This window comes from Prionailurus viverrinus, chromosome A1 (genome assembly GCF_022837055.1).
Source record: "Prionailurus viverrinus isolate Anna chromosome A1, UM_Priviv_1.0, whole genome shotgun sequence".
Classification (NCBI taxonomy): domain Eukaryota; kingdom Metazoa; phylum Chordata; class Mammalia; order Carnivora; family Felidae; genus Prionailurus; species Prionailurus viverrinus.
Window position 1 is genome coordinate 183670912 of NC_062561.1, and position 21620 is coordinate 183692531.

A 21620-nucleotide genomic window follows, 5' to 3' on the forward strand; every position below is an offset into this window, starting at 1 on the left:
AATTGCAAGACAGAATTTTAATAAATTCTTCCCCTTATTCTTTATCAAATGTCTCAAAATCAGGTTTGGTTATAGTAAAGTTTTGGACATCATTTCCCATTTATCCAAATAGTTAAGGAGAAAAGAACAATCTAATGCTAGGAAATACATTTACAAAAGTTAAATATTAGTTTGGAATTAAATATTAATTTCCTTATCTTTTTAATTTATTACATACTGGAGGTATTTAATAAAAAAAGTTTAATTAGAAATTACAATCTGCCTCTCTTACCAATATTTATTCAATATATACAAAATAAATTAAAAAATAACATGAAAGTCAACAATGGGGGGAAGTCTACTGAATTACTTATAGAATAATACTAAGAAAAAGTAGAGGGATCAACTAAATAACTGTCATTGGGCATAGAGTTGTTATAATTTGGGGGCAACACAATTATGCATTTTTTAAATGAAACATGTGAGAGTTATCCTTATGGTAATAGAAATTCAAAAGATGGGGCAATGAATCCAGGTGAACTAATCAAACACATCAATTATTAAGGAACCTTTCAGACACTAGTTTACATTCATTTTGTTATAGGAAAGTGATAACAGGGCAAACAAGTTTTTGCAAGATGTTTAGTGCTAGAAGCAATACCAGAAATTTTGATGGTTGAACACAATTTCTAATTTTACCACAAGTCAGCAATGTATTCATTTCAGCTAAGTGTGAAATAACAACACACTACTTGTGCCCACAACCTAGCAAAAAGTCATTTTGGCAAAGCAAAAATGTCTACAGGAGATGAAAAATTATCTTTTGATGAAAGAATATAAAAAAAAATCCAGTACACAGCAGCAAGTTTTTGTTTTTGTTTTTAAAGACAGAGTGAGAATTAATCATGGAATTTTGAAAGGCAGGAGGAAGGAAAGTAGAAACAAAGGTAGGAGGCAGGAAAGGAAAGAAAACATCAACATGAGCTATGATGTATGCCATAACTTCTGAAGTCTTAGTTATCCTCTCAAATTTGCTATGAGATTGATAGATTTGTAGGATGGGCTCTGTCTTCAGTTGCTATTTGGGGGGCATACTAAAAAAAACCTATGATATATACTAATTAGGTATTTTATAAAACTGCTATGAAATTCAGAAGATAGATTAAAACACCAGGAAATTTATATTCTAGTAAACTATTAATTGTCTTTAGACAATAGGATGCAAATTTTCAGGTTAAACACATGAATTTGAACTATAAAAATATACTTAAAAAAAAAAACCTCTTCCTCTCATCTCTGGCCCCTAAAGTTTCTGAATTGAGATTGTCGATGCACTTAGTGTTTACTCCAGGTTAATTATGTGTGGTGGCCATGCCTCATTTTGGCATTGCATGCTACATAATTTATAATACATTACTTAATTTACAATCTGGCTAGATTGTTTTGTTCTGTAGGGAGGCTCAAATGGAACATATTTCATTATCTTAGCTCCTAGAAGAACACTGTGGAGAATGAAATGGGCTTAAATTGGCATTCCTCACATTATGCTAGGTTTCAGAAAGACAGAGTCCAGTTGCTTTTAGCTAAATCAGACAAATGGTCTTTCCAAAATCCACCAGTATAAAACCCCTGGCCTACACATAGATATCATTATATACAAAGGCTGCCTTCATTGCTGGTAAAAAAATGAACATTTTTTAGTGATGCATATTAAGAAGTCACAATCATTGCTACAAATACAGAATTAAAAAAATTTATCTGCAAAATGTCACAAGTTGAAATATTCAAGTCTAACATTCATTTCTGTATTCCTCATGTTTCAAATTCTCTCCTACATAGCATGCTTCTAGGATCTATGTCTTCTTCAGATGTTTTGTGATTTTCCTTTACAGAAACACCAAAGGGAAAAGAGAACAACCACCCGTGGCTCCCTGTATGTGGCCATGACTTTTCTGACTCTCCTTAGTGTGTAAGTTGAGGTTTCTCCTGTGTGGGTCCCCTTAGCAGGGATTCGAAACTTTCTTCAAATTTCACCACACATGATGGTGGCTGTTGACATACATAATCTGTAAGTAGAACTGTCACATAGTAAAGGCAAGCTATGGCTTTGTGTTTTATGGGGTAAAGAGAGAGAGAGAGAAAAACACATGTATCATCTTAAGAGCTGCTTCCAGTATTCATCAGAGAAGGCCTCATTTTGCTTGGAGAACATGAATAAATGCACAGAATGATAACAATCACAGCAAACTTGATATTTGGAAATAGAATATGAAACTCTGAGAACCCTAGGGCTGATGGTGAGAGGAAGGAAAAACCACTCCATATGGTTGAAAGGCCTGAAGAAAAGTGTGTGTGTGTGTGTGTGTGTGTGTGTGTGTGTGTGTCTATATGCACTTTTTTTTTTAAGAGGAAGAAGGCACATAAGAGAGTGAAAGGAAGAGAAAAGAGGAGCATAGAGAGAGAGAAGACAGGGGAGAATACTGAACTTTTATGGCAAGGATGCCAACCATGAAGCCCTTTAGGGCAACAAAAAAAGTTTTTGGAGAACTTTAAAGTCTAACATAATAATATTTTGTTATGTAGGACCTAATGTGATACTTCTCTTATTAGCAACACTGTTCTAAAGATGACTGTGCTTGTATGAGTGGGCTGATTTGTGGAAATGAGTTTCATGTCTGTGTCAACATGGTAAAGAAGAGAGACCGAATGAAGACATATCCTGAAAACCTTGATCTTGGAGATTTGCAGACATTACATTGAGGAATTTGGTATTTCGGAGAATGTGGAATTGCAGTTAGGGTCATATCACTTCTTTCTGGCATGCAGTGTAAAGCATGCATTTCCAAGAAGTCCACCTGGCATCTGACCTATGGTGTACAATTCCTTACTTGCAGGGCTCAGTGGATTGAGTGAAATGAGGTATGGAGGAGATATAAGGGGATGATAGGGACTGAGGGGACTCTGCTGTTTCCAACTCTGATGTTTCTGCGGCTCTTTAGTTTCACAGTATGTGGGCCATGTGAGAACATGGGCTCAGTGTTCCTAGAGTTACCTTTTGTTTTTCAAGAGAAGATCCAATTCTAAATATTTAGGTAAAATATCTACACCCTTTTTATCCAATAATGTCTTTGAGTCACATTGATGTGAGGGCTACCAGTTTGCAAACCCTGCATACATATTCACTGAAATCTCGCTCCTTTATGAAACCAATTAATACTGGTGATGTTAGTTCTTTTTCAGCTTATAAAAATACAAACCCAAATATTCATCTATCCCCTCCCAAATGGATGGCTCACATTTAACAGTCCAAGACTGAATTCCAAATATCACATCCACATTTCATGAAGCAATGGGAAGAAACTTGACAATGTCAGAGACAGTGTGGTATTCTCTACATTGGACCTAGAACTTTCTTCTCGCCAAGGGCAAAATAATGAAGCAGCCATCTCTTGAGGAAGAATTCCATAAGCTATCACTCGACATTCCAAATACAGACCACTGGCTTAAGCTCAGTCACATGGGTAAACGTGCCTTGGAAATGTAGTCCTTTTCTGACTGCTCACTTCCATCTAAAAATTCTATTCACTTGAAATAAGAGTGGAGAATAAATTAGGAGATGTCCAGGACAAACAGACAGCCAACCTCTATTAGCTGGTGCAAGAGGGAAACTATAATATCAACACTTTCCCATCTCTGTGACATACACTAAGACTTCTCATTATAAGGAAAGCAATCTACTTGGTTAAAGTGTTGACCTAAAGTTTCATTCAGTCTCAGTTAACATGCTGGTGACATGACAGAGCAATAAAGTTCAAAGACATTTTTTGAACATGTGCAGATATTTCAAAAAATAATGTTTTGAATTGTTAATGTTTAATTTAAAAACATCTCAAAAACAGAGAAAAGAAAAATAATCAATGTTATAGACACTCAGGTCCCCACCAGCTAGATTTAACTGATATCAGCATACTGCCATATAAGTTCTTTCTTAAAACACATTTTTATAGAAAATCACAATATGCAAAGCCCATGTGGAACTGAATTATCTGAAAATGAAGGAAGGCTCAGAATTCCACCCTTTGCACAACTCCCATTATCCCCAAACCTTTAGTGTTCTGCTGAATATTGAATTGGCAAGATTTAACAAGGCACTGACAATCAAAGATAAATGAGTACCATTATCAGATTTAGACTTCTGAATATACAACTAGGAAAAATTAATCTACAATACAACCGTACTTTTCTTCCTTCCCTCCCTCTCTCCTTTCTTCCCTTCCCTGCCCTTTCTCTCCCCTGCTTTCTCTTTTTTTTCCATTTCTTTCTTCCTTTTTCTCTTCTCTTCCTCTTTCCTTTCAAAGCAGATCTTGGTTTTATTGTTATTTATTATACATGAAAAGGCTATTTGTTCTGACTTTGTTACTCATTTACATTCTGAATAACTTCAGGAAATTTCTCAAGACATTTTGTTCTAATTCTCTACTTGAAGAAAATGATTTTTTGCAGATCTATCTATTACACACTAGAAGTGAAGTAAATCATATAAGTCATTGGTAAGAAGTCCATGGCTTTCAATTTTACATGATTATTTATAATACAACAGATGCTTTATCCTTTCATAAAGTCAAATACATTTAAACTTCATAGAAAAACAACTAAGTGGTACTAAAAAGACTAAACAGATACTAACAGAAACATGATTATGTTATAATCAACTCCAGTCTGTGACCTTCTGCACTTGGACTTCAACATGGGTCACATTTGGAAGCCTAGCTTAGTACTGCCCTGCGATTTTAAGCACTATCTATGCCATACCAGACTAACAGAGAACAAAACAAAACAAAGAAGCTACACAGAGAGATGAGACTCACAATTCTAAAATGGGAATTCATCCAGAGATTCTTTTGCCACTTTGGCCACGATACACTTAACAATGTGGAACAGTAAGATGGCTGGCATGCAGAAAGCAGGGTCTCAAAATGTCAGGGATAAGTGGCATATTTCTGTGTAGCATAGCTATAGCAAACATTTCATTTCCCCTGAAAAACTCAATTTGTCTAATTTATCTGAGACACAAGCCCCCGAGAGTTCCTGAACAAGTTTTACACAATGCATTCTGTACACTTCAAAAGTAAGACATAAATATGATATGACTTACCCTGACCTCCCTTCCAGTAATTTCTGCCTTCATGCACTCATTTCTAAAGAAAAAAATAAAAAAAAGGCAAGAAGCACTTACCGTTAGTGTGCCTAGTAGTTATATAATTTAATCCAGAATATAATTCAGAAATTAACTACTGAAAGGAAGCTTTGCTTTTTTATTTTTGACAAGTTGATGAAACTGTTTTTATATAAAAAAACCTTATTGAGGTATGATTGACATACAAAATGCTGTATTTGTTTAATGTGTACAACTTGATGAGTTTGAAGAGAAGTGTGTACCTGTGAAGTCATCACCACAATCTATATCATAAGCTCATCTATCACTTCTAAAGTTGCTTGTGAAAATTGTTTTAACATTTTCTATCATTAACTATCCACTTTACTTGTTATAAGCCAAAGTACATCAGTACACATCTGTTCAGGAAACCCAGATTGCTCCCTTTTTCTTTCAGAATTCATCTGTCTTTAAACTTTTTAGTTAAATGTAGCTCGCTGATCTACACTTCACTTTGGAATTAAAAAAAAATTCTTTAACTACATTGGAAAGAGAATACATGAACAATTTGTCCCTTTCCTGTTATTTACTTAGGTCAACACTCCTCTCCCATTTATGCTTAGTTTTGTAATTATCTCATCTCTGAATATGTCTGCATTAATTTAGAAGAAACAATCAGGCAGTCAAATTCAATATGCATTAAGAAAAATGAGATTATGAGAATTTCACACGTTAACTATATATTTTCACTTTTCAAAATTAAGGGATGAGGTGGATACGAAAGAGAAATAATGCATAAATGCTCAGATGGTGAAAAGTTAATTTTCAAAATTTAAGCTTTTATATTTGATAAATGGCTTGTATTAATTTTAAATATCAAAATTAAGCAGAAAAAATGATTGCTACCTAGTGCAGTTTGATATAAGCCTGAGAAACAAGTAAAGATCAACATTTGTTAAAAACTGGAGAGTCACCTCTTTTTCTAATTTCAATTTTATTTAAGCCAAAGTTGAGCACCCCCATGGGTCCCCACTGTTGTTGGAATACCAAGTTATGGCTGGCATAGACACACTAGCTCTTGAGCCATTGGGCACAACTGGCAATAAAATAGTATAATAAGAAGTTGGCACAACCACGTCCTTCTATCATATGGTGACAGGGAAAAGTAATGAAACCCACACCAACAACTATACCTAGGACGAAAATGCATTTACACAAAATATTTTATTTTTTTAAGGTTTTCATTTACAGCAGCCTGTTACCTGAGTGGTGCCAACAGTCCAGATCCTCATTGAGGAAAGTGAGAATTCACCTCCTGTTTCTTGGGAATTTCAGTTTTCTAATCATTTTGAAATGGTGGGTGACAAGCATGGTCACCTCCCCACTCTGTAATACACCAGCAGCCCATCTTAGAGACAGGCTCTGAGGAAGCGAACATCTCTACCCTCCATGGTAATGGATTTCATTTTGTACTTCCCCCACCACTCTGGCCGGGGTTCTTTTAAGGTGACTTGGCTCTGAACTTTTAGAAAGATGTGTTGTTTTACATTAACACCAGAAGCTCTATACATCAAGGAAAAAAACTTCAAGTGATGGGAGCTTCAAACAGATTTCTAATCTTTACAGTCCTTCAGTACTTGTATTTTAAGAATGAAGGCATAATTTATTGGGGATGAAACCGAATTGCTCGGCTCTCTGCTAATAGGATCCTCAGGGCAAAAAGGGTAGAGAAAGCACCATCATAAAAAGCAGAAAGCTTCACAATATTTTAAAATTTAAGCTAGAAACAATAAATTAATAATTATGTTTGCCATGATTATTGCCCATTAATGATAAATTGTTCTCATTGAGTAAATGGCACGATGAACTCAAGTGGCCCAGAGGATTAATAAAAGACTGCTTATATTGGCCTATGAAGCATTGGTGATTGTTCCTATTTTGTTAAGAAAGCCATCAAGCCTTTTGCAGGGACCCTCTTGTCCTTAAGTTTTTCTCTTCCTAGATTCAAGTCAATTGTCAAGATCTTTCTGTGTTTGCTACAGAACTGTAGTGGAGTCCCCATCTGGTAAAGTGAAACGCTTTTTTTTTTTTTTGTAGCCCAATCATGAAGATTTATTTTTCAATCAGGCCACATAATCACAGAAATGCTTAAACACCTTATACTGTCATTGTGGAGGGACGGAACAGCATTGTACAAAAGAATCATCACTGAAGCAATGGAGAGCCATCTGCCTAATTAGCCAGTGACGAAGATCGCCTTTGGTAAGCACAATATTAAAACTGTTTTCGGTTCTTCAAAGTGTGCTGTCCCGTCATCTTCCCTTGAAAATAATGAAAGGGAAGATACAATAACAGAGCACTAAAGTGGATGACATGTAGCAAGGGCTCCAGGCAAGCATTGTGTTTCCTCCTGTGAAAAGTACCACCATTTATTATCACTCATTAAAATTTAATTTCATATGCCATCTTTAAAAGGTCATTTTTTAAATTGGAATTTTGTAGGCAACGTTACTGACTGGTTAACTACTGTGAAAAAACAAACCTTCATAGATTTATTGTTTTAAGCTATTATTAAAGAGGCACCTTAAAAAAACAAATTATTTCCCTCTCACAGACAAGATTATTCCACTTTCTCAGTAATTTCGTTTACATAGTATTTTCAGTTGGTTTTTGCACTAGAAGCACCTTGGAAACCTAATTAGCAAAGAACAATCATTAGCATCTAAAAGGTTTAAACCTAGGGGCTCCTGGGTGGCGCAGTCGGTTAAGCGTCCGACTTCAGCTCGGGTCACGATCTCGCGGTCCATGAGTTTGAGCCCCGCGTTGGGCTCTGGGCTGATGGCTCAGAGCCTGGAGCCTGCTTCCGATTCTGTGTCTCCCTCTCTCTCTGCTCCTCCCCCGTTCATGCTCTGTCTCTCTCTCTCTCTCTCTCTCTCTCTCTCTCTCAAAAATAAATAAACGTTAAAAAAAAAATTAAAAAAAAATAAATAAAAGGTTTAAACCTATAACTTAAATATGACAAATTTAAACCAAGACGAAGATGGTTAAGATAGAAAAAGCACTAAAATGGAAAGTGGAGTTTAACATGTCCTTTATTTGCATTTACTGCAATTAAAATCTATTTTTCTCCTACTGGACTTTATTTTATTACAGACTATGATTATTTTGACTCCTGATATAAAATGGTTTTATGTAGTTGTAAAGTTGTAATAAGTGTTAATATGTATAATACCAATATAAGATAATATCTTTATTCTCCAAAAGGAAAGCATAACAAGTTTTTATGGAGCACCAACAATTGCAAACATGTATATACATTTTATTATTGAACCCTGTAAGAACACATCAGGATAGGCATTGGGCCCATTTTGGAATCAAGGAAACTGATGCACAGGAAAGATAAGTGGCATGCTAAAACCACGCAAGACAGTGGTAGAATGGGAAAATTGGAATACTAATCCAAGTTTCCCTGATTCCAATGGATTTCCTATAACCTAGGCTATCACCTGAATAAATAGATAGTATGTCTACCTGCAACAGAACAGGGGTCAGCAAACTTGCCTTGAGGAGTATAACAGTAAATATATTCTGCTTTCTAGGGCATATGATCTCTTTAACAACTATTCAGTGTCGCTGTTGCAGCATGAAGCAACTTTAGACAAATTATAAAGAAATGAGCTAGCTATATTCCAATAAAACTTTATTAATGCTTATGTATTTATTTTTGAGAGAGAGAATGTGTGTGCACACCAGCAGGGAAGGGAGAGAGAAAGAGGAAGAGAGAGAGAATCCCAAGCAGGCTCATGCTGTCAGCACAGAGCCCTACATGGGGCTTGATCTCACAAATGGTGAGACCATGACCAGAGCTGTAATCAAGAGCCAGACCCTCAACCTATTGAGCCACCCAGGCACGTCTCCAATAAAACATGATGTACAAAACTGGTGAGTGGGCCAAATTTAGTCACAGTTTTCCCTGTACTTGAATGTAAACTATGTGAAGACATACACTGTATTTTGTTCAACATTATGTAATACAATATCCAAAAAAGTAATGATTAATTAATGATGATGTTTAAAATAATGCTAGCTAATAATTGTATGGAGTTCATTATGTGTTAGTCACTTCTGCATGTAATAACTCATTATATAAATTAGTTACTGTTTTTACCCATTTCAGGAGATAAAGAAACTGAGAAATGATTAATTTATTTGTCACAGCAACTCAGCAAGTAAATGGGGGGTCTGAGGTTCAGACTATAAAAGTCCAAAATACACAATAAGTTAGTTAAATGAATAAATGATTAAATGAATGAATAAAGGAAAGATTGAATGAATCAATATAGAGAGTTAGTCCTGGGTATTTTAAGACAGAATCATTTATCTTGCTCATCCACACACTATCTCTCTTCCAAAATGTCTAGGTACAAAGCCAAATTTGAGACTGAGTGACAGAGAGAGAGAGAGAGAGAGAGAGAGAGAGAGAAAGGAAATGAAAATCTGCTATTGGGTATATGTTTCTTTATCTGAATTAAACTAGTTGTCTCACTCAAATAAGAATAAACTTTATAAGTAGGTAGGGATTTTTAGTTTTAACTGGCAAGTCCATGTTTTCCATGAAGGAATGAAGAGAAGTAAAAAATAAAGGAACAAAGAAGGAAAGGATAAAGAGACAAAAGGACAGAGTTAGGAATCAATCTGAGAGAAGTAGCAAAAGGAGATGGAAACTAGAAAAATGTCTAGTAAGAAGAAAACTTGTAAGGAATACCTTTTATTCAACAGATATTTACTAAGGGCCTAATATGTATTAGGCTCTGAGCTACACCCTGGTGATATAATCATTTAAAAAAGAAAGGAACACTATCAAGGATACTGCATTCATAAGGCTTACAGTATATTAAGGAGGTAACATGAAATAACATTCATATAAAAGCAGAATTATGACTCAAGGTAACTGCTTGAGTCATTTAATTACTTATTTAAATTAAGAGTGGTAGATCAGGGGCACCTGGGTGTCTCAGTCCGTTAAGTGTCTGACTCTCGGTTTTGGCTCAGGTCATGATCTTTCTGTTTGTGAGTTAGAGCCCCAAGTTGAGCCCTGTCCTGACAGTGAAGAGTCTGCTTGGGATTCTCTCTGTCCCTCTCTGTGCCCCTCCCCCACTCATGCTACCTCTTTCTCTCTGTGTGTCTCTCTCTTTCTCTCTCTCTGTCTCTCTCAAATAAATAAACAAACTTAAAAAAAAAAGACCTGCAGATAAATAGGAATTCTCTGTAATAAAGAGTGGGGGGAACAGCATTTCAGGAAGTTGACTAAAAGGGGTAAAGTTTCAGAGACAACAATGATGATGAATCAGACAAGAGAATGAACAGTGTAGCTGAGGATGCATGGATAGGGTGGAGATAGATGTTGGCATGAATTTGTGGGTCAGTTATAGCAGATGAGAGAGAGAAAACATCAGGTGTTGAAGTGAGAAGGTGAGAATTCAGGAGTAGAATTTTGGACATTTCAAGTTAGAGATACCTGAGAGCTATTTAAGTAGAGTTCCCCAGAAGACAATGAATCCATAAACCTATCTGTTAGATGAGAGGCATGGATGCATGATAGGAAGTAGTGAATATTAGCATTTGAATGATGTGTGTGTAAGATCACTCAGGGAAAGACAGTAGAGGAAGAAGAGTAGAACTTTAATGTTTAGGAGTGAGACAAAGACAGTACCTTGTAAAGGAGACTGAAAAGGAGTGTTCAGGGAGGAAGGCACAAAGCCACAGAGTGTCAGTAGTATATGGAAGCCAAAAGAAAAGAACCTTCAAGAAGGAAGCACATCAATTGTGTGAAATGTAGTGAGTGGTTAAGTAAGGTGGGGACTGAGAAGTGTTCTTTCGATTCCGAACATGGATATTATTGATGTCCTTAGCAAGGCTGTTTGTGAGTCATGGGTATAAAATAAGACAAGAGTAGTAAGGTAATTATGACAGTAAAAGTGTGACAGCCTTTATAGACAACCTTTTTTAAAAGCTTCATGGCAGATTAGAACAAACAGTATCTGGAGAGGAATGAAAAGACAGGAGTGGTGTCTTAATTATTCATGTTTGAATGCTGATCAGAGTATTCAGTAAGAAGGAGAGGTGAGAAAAGAGGAATAAGAGTGGCTCTGTGGAAAGATACAAAGGAAAAGAAAGCAAAAGCAAAGTACATTTGAGAAAGTAACAGCATGAGACTTAAGGAAAAAAAAAAAAAGAACAAGTGAGTAAAACTGAGAATGGACAGGGAAATCTAAAATCCAAATACCTCATGGCTTAACCTCCAAGAGATTCTCCAGGAAGCCTACAAGTTCGTACCACATGATAATTTAAGAGTAGTATAGATTACACACTCTCACTTTCTCCCACTACTTATGGGTGCAGTCAATTAAGCTTAGCAACATTACACAGTAGTAGCAGAGCTATTGCGTTTCCCATCCTGTGGGGCTGTCAGTGCGTAGAGTCATTTTCCAACTGTCAGGGCAGAGGATTCGGTCTCTGGATAGTGATTACAATCCTTTGAATGTTTATGTAGAAACTCTTACTACCCAGAAGAGAAACTATTACAACAAGTGCTATCAGCAAATGATACACTGCTTCCTTTTGCATTAACACAAGCATGACTAAGCTACCAAATAAATCAGAGAAGCATAGATATTCCTTAGGAATTATTTTCTTGAATTTAAATAGTCATTGATTGGTAGGGACCAGGTCTCTATTTGTTTTTTTTTTTTTTGTTTGTTTGTTTAATTTTAATCAAGCCCTGGGTTTTACCTGTTATTTACTAATTTATTCAAAAAATTATAAAGCACTTACTATTTATCAAAAAACTAGAGATAGTGAAATGAACAAGATTGCTCCAGCTTTCATGGAGCTTATGCGCTAGTGAAGGAGACAAGGTTTATATTTATTTTGTAGCTGTATTTTGTTGTTGTTGTTGTCGTTGCAGATGATTTGAAACAGCAATCTTGAGACTTGAGAGGAAGACAGAGTAAATACTCTTCATCTCATTTTAAAGGTAAGCTGAAAGGACTTGGGGAAGATATTAAAAAAAGATAATGGCAAAGCATAATGGTTCTCAAGGTGTGGTCCCCCACCAGCATCAACTAGGTACTTGCTAGAAATACAAATTTGTTGGCTCCAATCCAGACCTGGTAAATAGAAAACAGACAAACAAACAACTCTGGGGTAGGGGCTAACTATCTGTTTACCAAGATCTCCAGGTATCTCTGAGACACACTGAAGAATGGGAAACACTGTGGAAGAGAAAGATACTGAATTGAATTAAAAGACTGGGCTTTGAGTAACATGACTTTGGGAAGATTACTTAACTATTTGCCCTCAATTTTCTAGAAATAAATCCTATCTTGCTTGTGGCTATAAATAAATCTATGCCAGGGGTCATAAACACAAATCTCTTCAGAGATCAAGCAGGCAGCAGAGTGAATGAAGATGGACAAACATAAGAGAAAACAATAGCATAAGTAAGCTGAAAAATAGCATCTAGGTGTTAGGAGAAAAGAGTAGTAGGAACTGTATCAAACTTGTATAAACAAAACTCTTTTAGAAAAATTTCTCAAGAAAATAGAAACCCAAATTTGGATGTGTACATAGTAAATTATTAAATATGAACAAACACCATAATTTAAAATTCTACATGTGTAAAAAAAAAGTAGAAACGGATGGATGGAGGGAGGCAGAAAGAACAAGAGAGACAGGGAAAAAGAGGTTGATTTTGAGGCTGGAGGGCTAAATTTTGTGTGAAGACTATCAGAATGAACTATGCTATGTTTTAGAGGTCCACACAAGAAAAGCAATATCTCTCGGGGCGAAGGTAAGAAAGGTAAGGGTTGTGGGGGATAAGGATTGATTAGATGGCAAGATATAAACAGTAGACTTCCATAATGGACTCCTGCCATGATGATCTTGATCAAGGTCATATAGCTGGTAATTAGTGGAATCACATGTCTGACTGTGAATTAAGATATCCAATTAAGACTGTGAAGAAATGGTAGACAGTTGAAGTTTCAGTGCTCTTGAATTGACCTGCTTGGTCCCAAGTGTCAAAGAGACAGAGTTGACCAGGTAAGGCCAGGTCTGGAACTCTGGTTAAAAGAGAGGTTTCACAATTTAACCGGGCAAATGTTACATATTAAAATGAAAAGGGAAATTTTAAATACTGGGTAAATACACTATACAGGTATAGGAAGATAAGATTAAAAAGAAGGAAATGTGCTTATTGTAAATCTAGGTAAGAGGACAGTATTTAATCAGGAAGGCAAAATTAACTAGCAAAAAAGGCCCAATGAAGTCCAGGGTCATTTCTTCTTGCCCCTTAAAAATATATAGCCTAATACCTTTCTTCTTTGGCCAACCAAGACAATAAATGCAAGTAGGTGAAGAAGGGAGACACACAGGCAATTCCCATCTTTCTCCTAGGAACTGGACAAGATAACAGACAAAATCATGGCTATAACCCTCTACTTTTTTTAGTGGAAACATAACAATATGACAGAGAATACGGAGAATTTTAAGGGGATCTTTTACTATAAATGAGAACTTGAATTCTCAATTGGAATATAAATGAGTTCTTGAAGACTACTTAGGAAGCTCCCATAAACAATATCTCCAATGAAATAAATGCCTTGTTTAAGGGCAAGAAAGAGTGTGTTCCTTTCCATTTCCCTCCCTAATCCACAAACTATACAATGACACGAGATACAGTTCAAAGCAAAACTGGCAAATATGCAAATACCACCTACTTACACATGCTTCAAGATATCATTACCTGTGTCAATTGTAACAAATTTTATAAACATTATTACACAATGAACTCAACCAAGATAAGAATGACCACTTTTCTGAAAGAAAGGTTTATTAGTAGGGAAATTTTTTTATATCCAGTTCAGGTTCTGTTCTATTCTACTTGACTTATTTCATAGCCTTATTTAGGGTACAGATAGGAGGAGACAGTTTCTACTAAAATAACTCCCCATGACTGTGTTTTAAATCATATCTCAATTACAGGTTACCATCAGCAGGCATCATGTGGGGAATGTCTCAGTGAATTTGCAAAGGTCCTTTTTCCTTGGTACATCTTCCATTTTTCTCTGTAGGAGGCAGACTTCTGCTTATACTTCAAGATCCAGCACAAGTACACCTGCTCTGTGGAGCCTTTCTGGACTACTAGTGACAAAGCTGATTGCTTTCTTCCAGCTTCCATAGTGGTCTGTTACTTTGTTTTGATATTTTTTCATCATTTAATACTTGTTTATAGGGGTATCTTCTTTAGACTATGAGTTTCTCAACAGTTGTGCCCTTGCCCCATCAATCTCCTAATCTTTGGTATGTATCTGAACATCTGGCCTGTAAAATACTCACTAAATAAGCACAGATTTGAAAGAATAAGTAGATGCATGCATGAAAGTAGGATATGAAAGGCAGTATCCATTTCATAAGGTCAAGGCCAAACATCTTCCCTATGTCATGTGAATGATTTGGGCAGGTGGTAGTAATTTCCAATTGAGCTTTTTAGCTCATGGACCAGTCTACATTAGGTATATCCCAATATGCTAAAATTCCCATGGTTTATGTATGCAAAGAGAAACAGAGACAGGAAGTGTGTGAATTATTTCTACATAATAATGGAAAAGCAGTCAAGTCAGAAGATTCATTCTGCTTCCTAGTATGCCTTGGATTTCTACAATCATAATCAGATTTTTCAGAAACAAATATGATAGTTTTTTATTATTTATTTTTTTAAGGTTTTTTTTTATTTTAAGAGAGACAGAGACAGTGTGAGTGGGGGAGGGGCAGAGAGAGAGGAGAGAGAAAATCTCAGGTAGGCCCCACACTGCCAGCATAGAGCCTGATGAGGGGCTTGAACCCAGGAAGCTGTGAAATCACGACCTGAGCTGAAACCAAGAGTTGGACACTTAACTGACTGAGCCACTCAGGTGCCTCTTTATGTATGTATGTATGTATGTATCTGTGTATTTTTCACAGCTTTAAAAAAAATGATCCTATGAATTCTAGCCCTTAAATTTGTATCTGCCTTTCTACTAGGAATACAAGAACAGATTTAATGTATTCTTGCCCTGAGAAGTAAGGAAAGTGATGGGATACTATGGTCTTACATTCACCATATTTTGATAAATCTAATTCTATTTTACAGCAACTCTACCTTTGATGGACAAGGATGGGAAACTGAGGAACTCTTTCTCTTGTGAAAGTTATTGATCCTGTTTTTATACTTATCAAAATTCATTTTTAAGATCATACACATTGTTCCTTCTGTTAAACTTGGTATAAAGTACATTTTGTTAAGATAATGTTCATATTTTTCTCCTGTCTGTGTGTATACATAAGTGTACACATATTTATATGTATATAAAACAGTAAATGCCTGAGAGACTAGAAAATGACCCACAATTTGGGCCAAGGGGTGAGAAATTGCAAGTGTATGTCATTTCATGTAAGGGAAAATAAAGAAAATTGTTTGAAAAACACAGAAAAGTTGCAGGGAAATGTTCAGCTATTGTACAAGGATAGCTACTTCATTGGACATTTTTCCCCATTACTTTTATCTTTAGGTAGAATATGAAGTGTTTTGTTTATGTACAAGTTTATGTCTCAGCTTTGCTCTCTGATCCTCGTTTGGACCCAGCCATTGACACAGCTATACAGATGCTCTTGGGCAGACTCAAGGAAGGATGCAGCATACCGAACACAGTACCTGCAAGGAGTACAGAGCCTGGATGTGAACAATCCATTTCTGTCTCTCAAAGACTGAAACACTGGTATAATTCCTCCTGCACTCTTCTGCATCACTCATTCCATAAGCTTAAGAAGCTTTAAGAGAAACATATACAAGATAATGCTTTTGGTACGAAGTAAAAGGAAATCTTTATTTTCCCTGGTTTAATTTTCTAGATTTACTACCTTTCTATTTTTTATAAATATCTTTCAGTTTTTACTGTTCAAGGCCAGTCACATTTACTTCATGTTTCATTTTCTGATATCCAAATTCTCTCTGGTGCTTCCTCTAATGACAAGCCCAGTCTTCTACTGGGATACAATTTTGTTTGTGTGGCTAATTTCGTAATCCTCCTGTCCATACCCTCTTTCTTTATTGCAAAGTATCACTTGAGTCTAAGTGAGTTTTATTTATTTATTTTTTTAAGCCTTCACCTTTCCTGCTGCTCGATTTCCAGCTGAAGTTATAATCTTCTGTTTGGGATACGACAGTTGATTACTCTCGAAATGGCTGTAATATTATCTGCATTTGTTGGAATGGCAGAAGAAAACTGTGATTAAATAAAAATTGGCTTGGATTTTGCCTCAAACTTCTACTACATTAATTTAAGGGCTTAATCAAAATTTTGCTGTTGGTGTTTCTAAATGTTTTTCTCTATCACTTGCTTGGTTAGTACAAATGTGATAGACTGAATAATTGACTCCATTATTTACCAAAATCCATGCCCTTTTTCATAGAACTTTGCAGTTATTCCTACTGGAGATGGAGTGTACAACTTCTACTATGACTTGCTTTAGCCAATAAGGCATGTGATGTGCTTATACTCCTTCCTTCCATCTTTGTAAAAAGAGCCTGCCACATCAAACATGCTGGACCAAGAAAGATGAGAGATACAGAAACGTGTTTGAATTCAACCACTACCCCGGGGCCCACAGCAGCTGAGAAAGTCAACTCTGTGCCTACCTACACACAACAAACCAGGAATAAATGGTTATCTTAAATCATTGAGCTTTGGGAATTTTTATTATGAGTAATGGCTGACTAATACAACTGCCCACTTTTATGACTCTGAGGAAAAAATACATTATTACCTTCAGTCATATCATCAATTAACATTCATATAGTACTCATTGTGCACAGAAATATGCATTCTGAGAGCCATATAAGATATAGAGATTTTAGACATTGTTCTGGAAGGTTCTGGGGGAAGGGCATGACATTCATCCCATTCACTACTTTAATACCATTTACGGAGAGCTTCCTCTGTGCCAGAAACACTGTGCTACAACCTGGAAGAAAAAAATAGACAAGATGGACACCTGACCTCAATAAACATGAGGCCTAGTGGGAGGAGACAGATTTTCAAACAAAGGAGTGCTTTATGAAATTATGCACATTGACTGAATTTGAATTGTACATAGTGCATCAACTGAAGTCCAGCATATTGTGTCATCATGCTTGGGTCAGAATCTAGGCTCAACCTCTGTCTTACCTTTATAGACCTCAGTTACCTCATTTTTAAAAGGAAGTGAACTAGCCATTAGGCCCCTGCCTAATATGTAACATAAACTCAATTCTAGCTATTATTATCACTATTATCATTATTATCAATATGAGCAGTATCTTTAATATTATTCTTTATTAACAGTCAACATTTTCCTGAGCAGAGCTTGCCTAGAGACATGGAAGGCGCTGTGCCAAAGGCTAAGAAAGACTTGAAGAGTAATGAAGCAACCTTCCACTCTCAAGGAGCTCACCAGGAAAATCCCCAAGAAAAGGCCAGTAGTTATAGTGAGTAAAAAATATACTCACTAGAAGAATCATGTAATATATACCTTGTCAAGTCAAAGAAATTAACACAAATTATTTTATGTTCATATAAGCAGCCAGACCTAACCAGTTAAGAGTTTTCACCTATAGTATGAATTTGTTCAAACTTGCTGAGGATAACCCTATGTAAACTTTTGAGTGTTACAATTAAAATCAAATAGTAAGAATTTGTATTTCTTCCTTGATAAATTGACTCAGTCTAACCTGCATTCTCAGAAACAGGGCCTCAGACAATAAATCCTTATATAATTCTATTCAAGTTGTATAAACAGGTATATAGCCACAACTCTGCCATTAGCAAAGAAAAAAAATATAAAATATAATCTGGATTCCTGAGCTGGTCTTACTTACCACACTTCTAATTCAGACTAAGAGGCCATAAAACAGCCTTTACATTGATCCAAATTTCCAGATTAACCACAATATCTAATTTCTATCCAAAATATACATGCAGAAAAAAAACAAATAAGCTGTTACTAAAGTTTAGTATAAAAGATAAAAATAATCCTAAAAAGATAACACGTTGAAGAAGGTCATATGTGACTGGAACAAAGGGAAAGCCAGTTTCCTGGATTTGGCCTAGGTCATAGATAACGGTGGTTGATGGAAGGTGCTGAGTTGGGATGGGAAATGGGTAATGGCTTGGTTTTAATTAATTGATTAATTAACTAATATATACATGTAAATAAAAGATTCAGATATTTTCCCTTCCAAAACCATACATTTTGTTGATTATAAAACTTTAAAAACGTGCAAACACATACACAGACTCAGACATACACACACACACACACACCATTCACAAAACAATAAGAGATATCTTTATAAAAATAGGCAAAGGGTTAAAAAATGTAGTTCACGGTAAAGAAAATATAAAGAGTTAACACATAAAAATATGTTTGACCTTCCCAGTAACTACAGAACTTAAAATAAAATTAAAACAATATTAAACCAGTATACACTTATTTGATTACATTTTAAAATATTACATATTAACAATAGTTGATAAGCAAATGAGGAAGATGTTCTTTCATATACACAATTTTGTTGTGAAGGATTCTAGAGGGCAACTTGACACTATCAAATTTTAAAAGGTGCTTACCCTTAGCTTAGATATTCTATTTGTATTATCTGTCTTAGAGAAATATTTGTACAACTGCATAAAGAGGAGTATATAAGGCTGTTCAATGCACCTATCATTTCAGTAGAGAAAAAATGAAAAAAAATACCGTAATCAATACAGAAATGATTAAACAGACTATTTTACCAATACTGAAGAAATTGAAAAGAATGAGTGAGACTTCTATGTATGGGGATGGAAATGTCTCACATCATTGCATGAAAATAGTAGGTTTCTGAACTATATGAAAGATGTGGCATTTGTTTGGAAAATGCACACACGAAATATATTATGCTATGTGAAGATATATACGTATAAATGTATGGAAAATAGTCTTGAAAGATACTCACAAAACAGTGGTTACATCTGAGAAAGGGACTGACATTGCAGACAACTAAAAGGAGACTTCTGTATTAATCCACACTATTTTAATTTTTACAAAAAATTCCTCATAGTTTACTATGTAATTACAAATAAATAGAATTTTCACTTCTGAGCAAGATGGAATAACAAGGAATAACAATCTTTACTGAAACAACCAAAAATGGACAAAATATGGGAAACAAAAGTTTTAAGACACTAGAAATCAGGCAATCAAGGTGAGTAATCCTTGAGAGATGGGAAACAAATGAGGTGAGGCTTGTGACTAATGTCTTAACCTTTAAGACTGCTCTAACCCAATATTATAAACTGGGAAGTTTATAAACAACAGAAATTTATTTTTCACAGTTTTGGAGGCTAAAAGTCCAAGATCAGGATGCCAGCCATGGTCAGGTGAAGACCCTATTCTGTTTAGCAGATTTTTCATTATACTCTCACATGGGGGAAGGGACAAGAGAACTCTCTTGAGCCTCTTGTATGAGACACTAATCAGATTCATGAAGGCTCTGTCCTCATGACCTAATCACCTCTCAAAGGCCCACTTCCTAATACTATCAATTTGGGCATTAAGATTTTAACATAAATTTTGGAGGATACCAACATCCTCAAAAGCCTAAGCCTATTAACTTGAGAGAATTTCTGGGATGCAGTAGAAGGAGTGGGAATCCAGTAAATGCTCAGAGGACTCTCTGACTTGGATAGAGAGCTAAGATTCTAGGAGAGGCAAGATGGTGACTTGGATTCACAAGACAGTGTAACAGACAGAGGTCAACACAATGAAAACTCCAGAAATCTACAGAGTTCCTTTCAAGTATTCAGCTGAGCGCTTATCAGTGAATTCAGGAGAGGAAACTACTTGAGGCTGTAGAAAGAACCATCTGAAAGGAATCATCACACAGGACTAGGAGTAGTGCTGTTTCCATAATTCATGGGGAATCGAGTAGAGCAAAAAGAATGATCTTGCCACAGTAGTGCAGAATAATTACCACAAGGATGAGCACTGCTGTGGTCTATCTAAAGACTCTTAAAACCGGGCACCCGGGTGGCTCAGTCGTTTAAGCATCCAACTTCAGTTCATGTCATTGTCTGGCAGTTCACAAGTTTGAGCCCCACATAGGGCTGTGTGCTGACAGCTCAGAGACTGAAGCCTGCTTCAGATTCCATGTCTCATTCTCTCTCTTTGCCCCTCCTAACTTGTGTTCTCTATATCTCAAAACTAAATAAACATTTTCAAAATCACTTTATGAAGCCATCATTACTTTGATATCAAAACTGAACAAAGACACTACAAGAAAAGACAACTACAGACCCATATCACTAATAATTATAGGTGAAAAAATTATTAATATAATTTTATAATATCAAATCCAAAAATTTTTACAAGGATTTATTCCAGAAAAACAAGCCTGATAAAAAGGACCGTACTATATATAAAATCTCACTAGATGTAGAAAAAGCATTTGACAAAATCCGACATCCATTCTTAATAATAACTCTTACTGGGGCGCCTGGGAGGCTCAGTCGGTTAAGTGTCCGACTTCGGCTCAGGTCATGATCTCGCAGTCCGTGGGTTCGAGCCCTGCATCAGGCTCTGTGCTGACAGCTCAGAGTCTGGATCCTGTTTCAGATTCTGTGTCTCCCTCTTTCTCTGACCCTCCCCTGTTCTTGCTCTCTCTCTCTGTGTCTCAAAAATAAATAAATGTTAAAAAAATTAAAAAAATAATAATAACTCTTACTAAATCAGAAATAGCAGGAAATTTCCTCAACCTGGAAAAGTATTTCTATGAAAAACACATAGTTAATACAATAGTAATGATGGAAGACTGAATGCGTCCAACCTAAGATTAGTAACAAGACAAAGGTGTCCAATCTCACCATCTCCATTAAATATTTCACTAGAAGCTCTAGGCAGAATTATGAAACAGAAAAAAAATTAAGTAAAAACAATTTTTATTTTCAGATATGGTAATTTATTTGAAAATTTGATAGAAAAAAGTTAAAGAATGTACAAGTGATTTTGGCAATATTTCAGGATACAAAATCAATATCTTTAAAAAACCACAGTGCTATGCACCAGCAAAAATAAAAAACTGAAATAAAAAATACATTTGCATTACCATAAAAACATGAAATTCTTATGGGTAAATCTGACAAAAGAAACAAAAGATTTGCACACAGAAAACTAAAAACTATATTGCTGTAAGAAATGAAAGAATAGGGGCGCCTGGGTGGCGCAGTCGGTTAAGCGTCCGACTTCAGCCAGGTCACGATCTCGCGGTCTGTGAGTTCGAGCCCCACGTCAGGCTCTGGGCTGATGGCTCAGAGCCTGGAGCCTGTTTCCGATTCTGTGTCTCCCTCTCTCTCTGCCCCTCCCCCGTTCA

General features: G+C 35.9%; 1 long non-coding RNA gene across 1 annotated transcript; it reads left to right on the forward strand.

Annotated features, from left to right (window-relative positions):
• The first annotated feature begins 1878 nt into the window (after positions 1 to 1878).
• On the forward strand, positions 1879 to 14373 carry LOC125173173 (uncharacterized). The gene is made up of 4 exons (XR_007154945.1): positions 1879 to 1948; positions 7232 to 7396; positions 12102 to 12170; positions 14269 to 14373. It is a non-coding gene; the product is annotated as an uncharacterized LOC125173173 (long non-coding RNA).
• Positions 14374 to 21620: the final 7247 nt, after the last annotated feature.